Source organism: Alligator sinensis, unplaced genomic scaffold (genome assembly GCF_000455745.1).
Source record: "Alligator sinensis unplaced genomic scaffold, ASM45574v1 scaffold421_1, whole genome shotgun sequence".
In the NCBI taxonomy this organism is placed as follows: domain Eukaryota; kingdom Metazoa; phylum Chordata; order Crocodylia; family Alligatoridae; genus Alligator; species Alligator sinensis.
Genome location: NW_005841871.1, coordinates 846,864 through 856,150, shown reverse-complemented (window position 1 = coordinate 856,150; position 9,287 = coordinate 846,864).

Below are 9,287 nucleotides of genomic sequence, written 5' to 3'. Positions count from 1 at the left end.
CTGCTGTGCATGTGCATTGGTCTTCAAGCTTTAATTCCATAACCAAATACTATTTCTCCAGAGTACCTTTACTTCACTCAGGGCACAGAATGTGTGGTGCTCAATTTATGAGCAGCAACTCATTCATTGGTTTTATTCTGACTTTTGAGTGCTTGACTTGGAAACCTGTATCCTGTTCTTAACATTAGTTAAATGTTTTAATTTGAAATTTCCAAGAAAAGAAAATTGAAAAAAGCCAGTTTTTCCAACTGTGACATCACATTGACCCCCATGCTGGATGTCAACAGTGCTGGAACTTCCTGACCTACTGTCCTGGGGGGGCGGGGTGGGGCGGGGGGCAATTATTTGGACCTGTGGGCCACATAGGCAGTTCTGGGGAGCTGTTGCGGGCCAGTCAGCCCCCTCTTCTCCTCACACCAGCCCAGTGCCCACGTGTCCTGCCACTGCCACCAGCACCCAGCAGAAGCTGAGTGCACAGCCCTGGCCCTGGCCCCAGCCTGCCCCACACCACTCTGGACTCCCCCTGGCCAGCGTGAACCAGCACTGGACCAGGTGGGACCCATGCACACAGCCCCAACCTCTACCCCTGGTTCCCTCCATGCCTAGTCTGGACCGGCCTGCCCATGATAAGCAGCACCAGCCAGGCAGAAGCTGCTGGTGGGCATGGGGGAAAAGCAGCCATCTTTGTAGAGCTACAAGGGTGGCCGCTTTTCCCCCATGCCCACCAGCAGCTTGCCCACCCCTGTACGTTGACCACCCCTGTACAGTATGTTGCCCACCCCTGTACTATACAAAGCCTCTGCTGCTTGAAACTGAGAGCAATAGATAGCAATATTAATGTGTTATTTCTGCCAGGTCACCAACAAACTTGACTTATTTTCTCCTGTCCTCCTCTAATCTGTTCCTCTCCAGCTTTGTCTCTATTGTATCCCTGGCTCCTTGTTCCAGTCTCTATACCAACTCAGTCCTGTATCTCCACCAGCTCTACTCATAGTCTTCCTGTCAGGTCAGTCACAGTCTCTGCCCCTCTTTTCCTATTATTAGTTTTTCTGTCTGCCACTCCAGTGTTAGGAGATTTTTTGTCCTAGTCTACTCTTTTCCCTTCCTATCAACCACTTCTTTGCTGTCTTGTCGTGTGCCTTTGCCATCTTGCAGCTCAGTAGTGCCAGGGTACCAGCAAGGGTACTATGGAGAATCTGAGAAACTGAGAATTTGTGTTTTCAGTTCTTGTGTCTGGCCTTACATAAGCCTGGATCAGCTGCAAACAGCAATTACTGGAAGGGTCCAAATGTGCCCTTGTAGCTCTCAGCTAGAGCATAATTGTTCTCATGGGGACAGCATAGGCCTACTCCACGGTTTGAGAAAAGATTAAGTATGTTCAGGGAGGACAGAATCTTTAGAGACTTTTGCTGGTAAATTCAAAGAAGTCTTTCCTGAGTTTATAAATTGCCCAAATGTAGGCTAAGTTTCAGGGTTGACAGAAAAAGAACATCACTGATACAAGTGCATATTCCCTTATTTTTTTAATACCTGCTAAAAATATGGAGACAGTAGAACTTCTCAAAAAAATTTGCTCAAACAGTTCTCATAGAATGTTCTTAGCCACTGGAGAACAAAGTATTTTGTCCTAGCCTTGTTCTTGGAAATAACTGAACAGCTCTAGCTGGCATTTTTCAGAGAAAAATCAGCCTAAGGCAGACGCCCAAGACAAAACATTTCAGCCCAAGCAGCTAAAATCTGACAACATTATAAGGGATAGAATAAAGGATCTTATAAATGTGAGTGTCAGGCAACTTTAATAATAAACCATGCTACCAGCCCCACCCAGAACAGAATTAAGATTAGGTTTTGTAATTTAGATCATTACAGAAGTAATAGTGAACCATTAACTAAACTTATTTCTATTGAGCCTTAATGAGCTCTACAAGCTTAAGTTGAAATAACAAGTCAGGCCCTGATTCCATGAGATAAAACATGTGGGTGTGACAATTATAGCATTGTAAGTACTGGCTGCAGTATCCGCAGCAAACTGGCTACTGGCAAAGTTTCTCTTCTTTTCTCTGTTCTTAAAATTGCATGTGTGTGAGAAAATTTTTGTTCTGAGTGAAATCCTGAAATCCTTGCTAAATAGTTACAAAACCCAACATCCACTAGAAGTTAGGCTTCTTGAGTAAGGGCAGAATAAGAAATAAATAAGGACCACCTGCTTTAGGCATGTTTTTAACATTATCAAAGATACTTGCTCTGCAGTGATAAGAAAAGGGGAAGCAGACTAAAAGAGTTATACGTAGTAAGTGGGATATAGAAAACCTTCCCTGACTTTATTTTGCTGTTGCACAGTAGTTGTTGTTAAAGAAGGAATAAGAAGTCAGAAAAAACTGGATTATTCCAGACAAATAGGTCTACTAAATCTGCCAAGGACTGTGTTGAAATAAACAAGAGAATTATACAAAAAATAATGGACTAAACTTAGGAAATTAGACCTAATTGGTGGTCAAAATAACGAGGCAATTGTTTATTCTGATCATACCATAATTGGGGGCAGGGGGTGAGGAGGAGGAGTAGTGGTGCACCAGCTGTGTGTGGTAAATTAGAAGGACTGCCAGTATAGCTTCTCCCCAGGAGCCTTTGTCATGGCAGGCATGGCCCTGTGCAGCCTGGCCATAGGACCTGGGCAGGTATAGCCCTATACCCAGTAGTGTTTCAGGGGAAGAGGGTGGTAGGATTACATCCCCACCCTACCCCAACCTGGGAAGCATTTGCCATGGGAGGCACAGTCCTGCTCCCAGTGGAGGAGAGTGAACAGGATGTTAGGAGTGGCCTTGGGGAGCCTCCGCCACTGCCTGCCTCTCAGCTATAGAAGCAGGCACCCACACTGCTACAGTAGCAGCTGCTATCTAAGTGAGGAGAGCTGGAGCAGGTAAGACTTTTTTCCCTCTCCTACCCCACCACTTGCTCACCAGTGATCAGTATAATCCCTCACTCCCCTTATACCTCTGACCCAGGCACTGAAAGAGCTTTCTGTGCCTCTGTTGCCTATTACCCTCTTTTAGGATCTTTAAAAGCAAATATGAATGAAAAGAAATAGTGAAAGATGGGTAAGGCCTTACCAAAAAGGAATCATTCTCCTTGGCTGACTTTTTTTTCCTCTTTCCTTTTGAGGGAGAAATGTGTTGAAAGGAAAGCCTTACTTTATACTTTAGATTTTATCTGTTGTTTTTCCTGTCTAGTGTAGGAATTCCCATTGCGTTAGGCTGTCATTATGCTAAGCTATAGTTAGCTACGGTACCAAAAAACAGTATGGGAGAAAGGGGCCTTCTGACTGCTGGATGACCCTGTAAGAAAGAAAGAAAAAATTAAACTACACTAACAAGCAAAAAGGCACTGTGGGATTATGAAAACAGGAGCTATGGAAGTAAAAGGTAGAACTTACTAATGAGACTGTAAGTGGATGAATATGGCAAATTAAACAAACAAATAAAGATGAACATCCTAATAGAAAGAGAGAGAGAAGAGTGGACATAAAATGGCCGGGGGGGAGGGCACACAATTTTAAATACAGAAGTTGGGATACCTGTCCCTCATAGACTAAGTACAAACAGTCAAAAAGTCCAGGGCTGAATCGATTCAGTCTGTGGAGGTTAGTTTAAACTGAGGAAAAAAACAGGATGCCCATTGACTTTTGAATCAGGAAGTACAGCCACATGCCTGCAGCGGCTCAGGCCAGAAGCTGGGGCGTGCCCACCTCTCTGGCACGTAGCCAGCGTGGGCTGTGTGTTTGCTTCCTCTTTTGCTGCCCCCAAGGCCTCTGGGATTTGCCACAATCACAGCAGCAGGACTATCCAGGGTTGCTCAATACCAGGGATTTTGTTTTTCTCTGATTAAAAAAAAATCTCCAATTTTTGGATTAAAACAGAAACCCAAAATCCACATTTCCATGATTAGAATGAAACATCACTATATATATACACACACACACACACCAGGTTGGGGGGGGGGGGGGGGGGACAGGGATGTAATCCTACCACCCTCTTCCCTGGAGTATACATATATGTGTACACACACACTTTTTTTTATGGATAACCTGGATCCCTGCTTATCACTTCCTCTTCCTGCTTCCAGGTGCCTCTGGGATTTGTAGTCCACAGATGCAGCCAGCAGTAAGTTTCAGTAAGTTTAGCAGCAGGGAAGCTCTGTACATGGGAGAAGGTGGGTTTAACCCTCCTCCCTGGCCCCAGACCCCAGCTGGGGTTTGCCTGGGGGCTGGGGGAGGAGGAGAAGTCCCTGCATCTCCCTCCCCTGCTCCCCCCTGCAACCCTTCCTTGCTGGAGCAGACAGTACAGCACAGCCCAGGGCTGGAAAGTATGCTGGGATGCTAGGGGACTCTGATTTAACTTAAAACTGGAAAGTGTCTGCAACAGAAGTTTCATAAACTGGTTTGACCCAAATCAGTTAAATCTAATACTACATTCAATCAGGTTTATTGTAAACCAGTTTCAGCCATTTTGAAACTGGTTTATGTGCACTGAGCTTCTGTTCTGTTACAGGTTTAAACCAGTTTCTGATGACTTAAACTAGTTTATGTGTAACTTCTGTGCATGAATAAGACATGGTATCTCTACTGGTCAAAGACAAGCTACACCAAGTTAGACTAACCTGTTAATCACACCAACCTATGTGCTGTCTGTCTGATGCCAACAAATCTTTCTGAACTTTCATCACTGTATCCAAGTTGTGTTTTCTGTGTTGCCTTTGGGATCTGGAAGATGGCTTGTTATCATCGCCTTCCAGAACATACAGACTCCAGCTGTCCGTACGTTAAAAGTGACAGCAACCAGACGCCACCTGAGAAAACACTCTGCACGCTTCAGAACAACATCTAGTTGTTTCTTAAATAGAAACTTATTGGGTTTTTTTTATTGATTGGTTATTAATTGGTGGTTATCATTAGACTATGCAAGTAGAGGTCCTTGTACTTGAAACTATATTATTAATGGTGTAATGATGAACATTGACAGGGTCATGTTAGTGCCTTTGATCACTAGCTCTTTTATTCCATTAAAATTAATGTAATAGGAGCCACAGGTTCATTTTCTTGGTCAAATGAAGGAGGCTTCTCTTTGTTTTGCGAGACAGCTGTTCTTTCACAGTTCCCACTCCCGTTTAGTTATTTTGAGGTAGCCCTCCACCATTGTTATAGTCCATATCAATCAATGTTTTTCTAGTGATGGGAGCTTTTGCAAACAGGTGATTATTTGGCTCCAGGTAGAGGTATAACTGTCTTTATCTAGCTGTGAAGTTCCTCAGTTTTGGGGTGTGTTTTAGTTTGAATCTACTTCTCTTCAAGGAAGATCAAGGTGGAAAGAAAGCAAATAAATGTTAGTGGACTCATCTATCAGTGAATAGAGTCCCCATACTTCTCAGGCTGTCTTTCTAATAAAAAGAAGAGAAACAAAAATCAAAGCAATAAAACTGCAATGTGACAGCAGCAGGTTTCTTAAAGTTATGAGGTAGTTGAGCATAAATAAATACTCTTTCAAAGAGATTTTTTTTTTAATTATTTTTCAACGAGACCAGGATGTAGACCTTAGTACATAACACATCCATAAATGTGCAGTGGAGCATTGGTTAAGGTGTCTCACCACAGTTCCAGAAACAAAAGTTTGAGCTGGATTGAAGCTGAATAGTGCCTCTAGTCAACCCAACTGTAAAGGTGTACATAATCATTTACGATTTGGAATCAAAGATGCTAGTTATATCACTCCTGTATGTATCATTTGCTAGAGAAACTGGTATGCCTCAACAGTGCTAGTTCAAAGGATCATTTGGCCCAGACAGACTTTTCACTTGATGAAACAGAGCCGTGATCAGGAAAGGTCATGGGCTTATCAATAGGACCAAAGTAGTTCCCATATAAAAATAGCAGATTTACTGAAGCAATTTAGAGGTCAAGTACCAAATACAAGGCCATGTTTCCAGTAAGTACACAGTTAGACTATATGAATTCTTGAGACAGCACATAAATGAATAATGAAAACAAAGATGCAGGACCCAGTATAAAAGTTGTATGGGTATTCTTGAGTTCTAGGGTCATTGTTTCCATTTCTTTCACTTACTTGATTTGCTTCCTTGATTCCTGCTTTACTGGAGATTCTGGTTGTTAACATTCCTTGGACTGTATTGCCCTCTCGCAGTGATCTCTTGGTAAAATAGATTTACAGAATTAACCAAGAACAGGAATGAAGAATATGTAAGGTATCTAGACTGTATAAAAGCATGGCATAAGATCTTTTAAAAAATAATTAGGAAGTTTCTTGAGTGAGCATGTTTTCAAGTGGGGCTGGCAACTGGACAAAGGATAATAAACCAAAGTTAATGATAATGGTAGTGAACCGTGCTGGATGGGAAGATGTCCAGGCGGAGTATTGAAAGTATGATTAATAAGCCCAAATTCATTAGACACTGTTAGAGTGACACTATTTGGATTTTGGGAAGTACTGGATTTGCAGCTGAATACAAAGGCTTTTTCCTGTGTCTCAGCAAAAGCTGCTGGTCACAAGGCAGGGTAATATATTACAAGTAACTAACTTTGCAAATGCTTAAGTAAGTAGTTTTCTAACAATGGGGTAGCGTGTAGCATACATGGTATAAGAAGAACAAGATGCAGCCCACCAGCTATCGTCAGGAGATAAAGCAAAAAGACCTTGGAAATGGTGCTGAAATCAGCAAAGAACCAGCAAGTGACCGAAGGAAGCGAAGTCAAAGTCTTCCGCGTGCTCTCTTAGCAGAAAGGCATGCAAATGAATGAGATGCATAGGCAATTCTATGCTAATGAAGTAAACAGTAAACCAAGGCAGAGCTTGAGATGGGAGGAAGAGGGGTGGAGGTGGAGTGAATGTTAATAAGTATGAACCAGGGTGTATGAACTACGAAAAGAACTAAAGTTCAGTGCGGCTCCCCAGTTTGTTGTTTTTCTGGGAACTAGTCCGAAGCTGTCTCCATTCTGAATAAAGCTGTTGTGAGCAGTGTGTGATGGTGTTTGCTCCCTGCTTGCTCTGGCTAATAAGTAACAGGATCCATGAGCAATTGGATCATTGTCTCCCTAGTCATGGGACGCCGCATGGAGTCGGGGTCTAACAGACACCTTTATTTATATGAAATCTAGGCAATGCTAAAGTGGAAACATATTGCTTCACTTGCTGTCCAGTATCAACAATAATCAGGAGTATATATTCAGTAGAGACACTTGGAAAAAGATAATAAAAGCCAAGGGTTAACAGTTGAAAGCAAGTAAAGCAATATGGTAGTAAAATTGGGAAATCTGGGGCACCTATACACGAGTGCGGGGGCTGCATGTCAGGCTAGAGCATGGCAATTGCCACACTCCAGCAGCCTCCTATGCCTTGTGTATTAGTGTCCCCGCACTTAGAAATGGTGCAAGGGACACTTGAACTAAAGCTTGTCAAATTTTATATTGTGAATCAGACAGATAATGAATGCTCTTTATACAATACAGTTTTCTTTGGGTTATATCTCTTATTGGACCAACTGCAGAGTTGGGATTGAGTTGGACAGGTTTTCAAAGTGCAAGATATTCTTCTTTAGATCACATGTCAAGTGCTTGAAAGCCTGTCTAACTTGACCCCAAGTCTGCAGTTGGTTCAATAAAAGATATCATGAAAAGAAAGTCCTTGCCTTGTGCATAATTCCTGGACAACATTGCAGCTACAATATCACTCTAATACTACTTTATGCAATCCTAAAGGGAATATTTATGGTTCTCAGTCTGTTAGGCCAGAAAGATATTGATATATTGAAAAAAATTTAAAGAAACAATGATCTTGATTTGGGGGTTAGAGAGATTGTTTTATCAAGATATATTGAAAATAAAAAACACATCTGGTTGAACTAACTAATAACTAAGGATTCTGATAACTTTCTATAAGTGTCTGTTTAGATAGAGAGCAGGGAGAGTGGTGCATTGTTTTTAATGACCCTGAGGGTATAACAAAGAGTAAAAAGAATAAACTGATTGAAAGAAGTATAAGCTGAATATTAACAAATATTTCCTAGCACCAAGAGGGACTAGCTTGTGAAACAACTTTCCCACGAAGAAGGTATAAGGCCCATATCCTGTAAGTCTCTTAAGATCAGATTGGATGATACACTTAGAAGACACAACAAAGTACATTCCCACACTGATGAGGGAATTAGCAAGAAAAATCCAGTAAGTAATTTTCATGACTGTGTCTTAAACAAGGTGTTAGACGTTGGCAAAATTGTGGAAGCAAATGAAGTATAAATACAAAATTCTCAAGATAAATAAAGCTTGGCACAAATACACTTACTCATCTTGGATGTATTTTACCTATCCTGAATCCCTTCAGAGGAGAACAGTGACTCTCTCCTTACATGAACAACTTTGATTATTTCCATTATCTTAGTGTAATGGCGGGATGCATAAGTAAATGCTCTTTGAAACAAGTTTAGAACCCAGGTTTTCCACTACCAAGTGCATCCCCAGAGTACCATGTTCTCTATCCCAATTCAATAGTCTATGCAAAGTGGCCAACTTCAAAAGGTAGGATTGAGAACATCCCACCAACCTGCCTGGAAGAAGCATGCTCTTAGAAGTTAGGCCTGTGGGTTTCAATCCTCCTAGAGAGAGAAGGTAATTGAACTTGGTTCTTCTATTCTGGGGGGAGTACTCTGACTTAAGGGAAGTAGAACAATCGTTACTTTCTCTTCTGACTTTTTTTTGAGGAATCTGGTCTGTTGCATATGCTCCAAGAATGCCAATAACATCAGGATCAACAAGCAATTTAGGTGGAAGAACTTAATATGTATACTCAGTTGTTAGATAGGTGCTGAACTGTGCAGTTATCATGACCGTTGCATTTCTGGTTATACCTTCAGGTACTCCAGGAACTGTACAGGTGAAAATTGATGTGCCTAAGGCTTTTAGGTGCTTCCAAGTTTGGGAGCAACAGCTGTTGGATGAAGGAAGAGATTAAGCATTGTAATTTTGGATTTAGGTACCTAAATCCTCCTGTGAATCTAAAACTGAGTGCCAAATTCTACAAAATGTAGTACTGAGCAGACTGCTGAATCTCCCTGCAGCCCCACTGTAAATAATGGGTTCATATGCAGTAAAAGGTCTGGAAGTGACTTCCAAGAAAATTCAGTCTTATTAGGCTCCCCATTCACACTATATCGCCTTCATCCTTAAGGCTGAAGGTCTTTTCATAATCAGTTTAGAAACAACTTATTGTTGTATATTTAGCAAA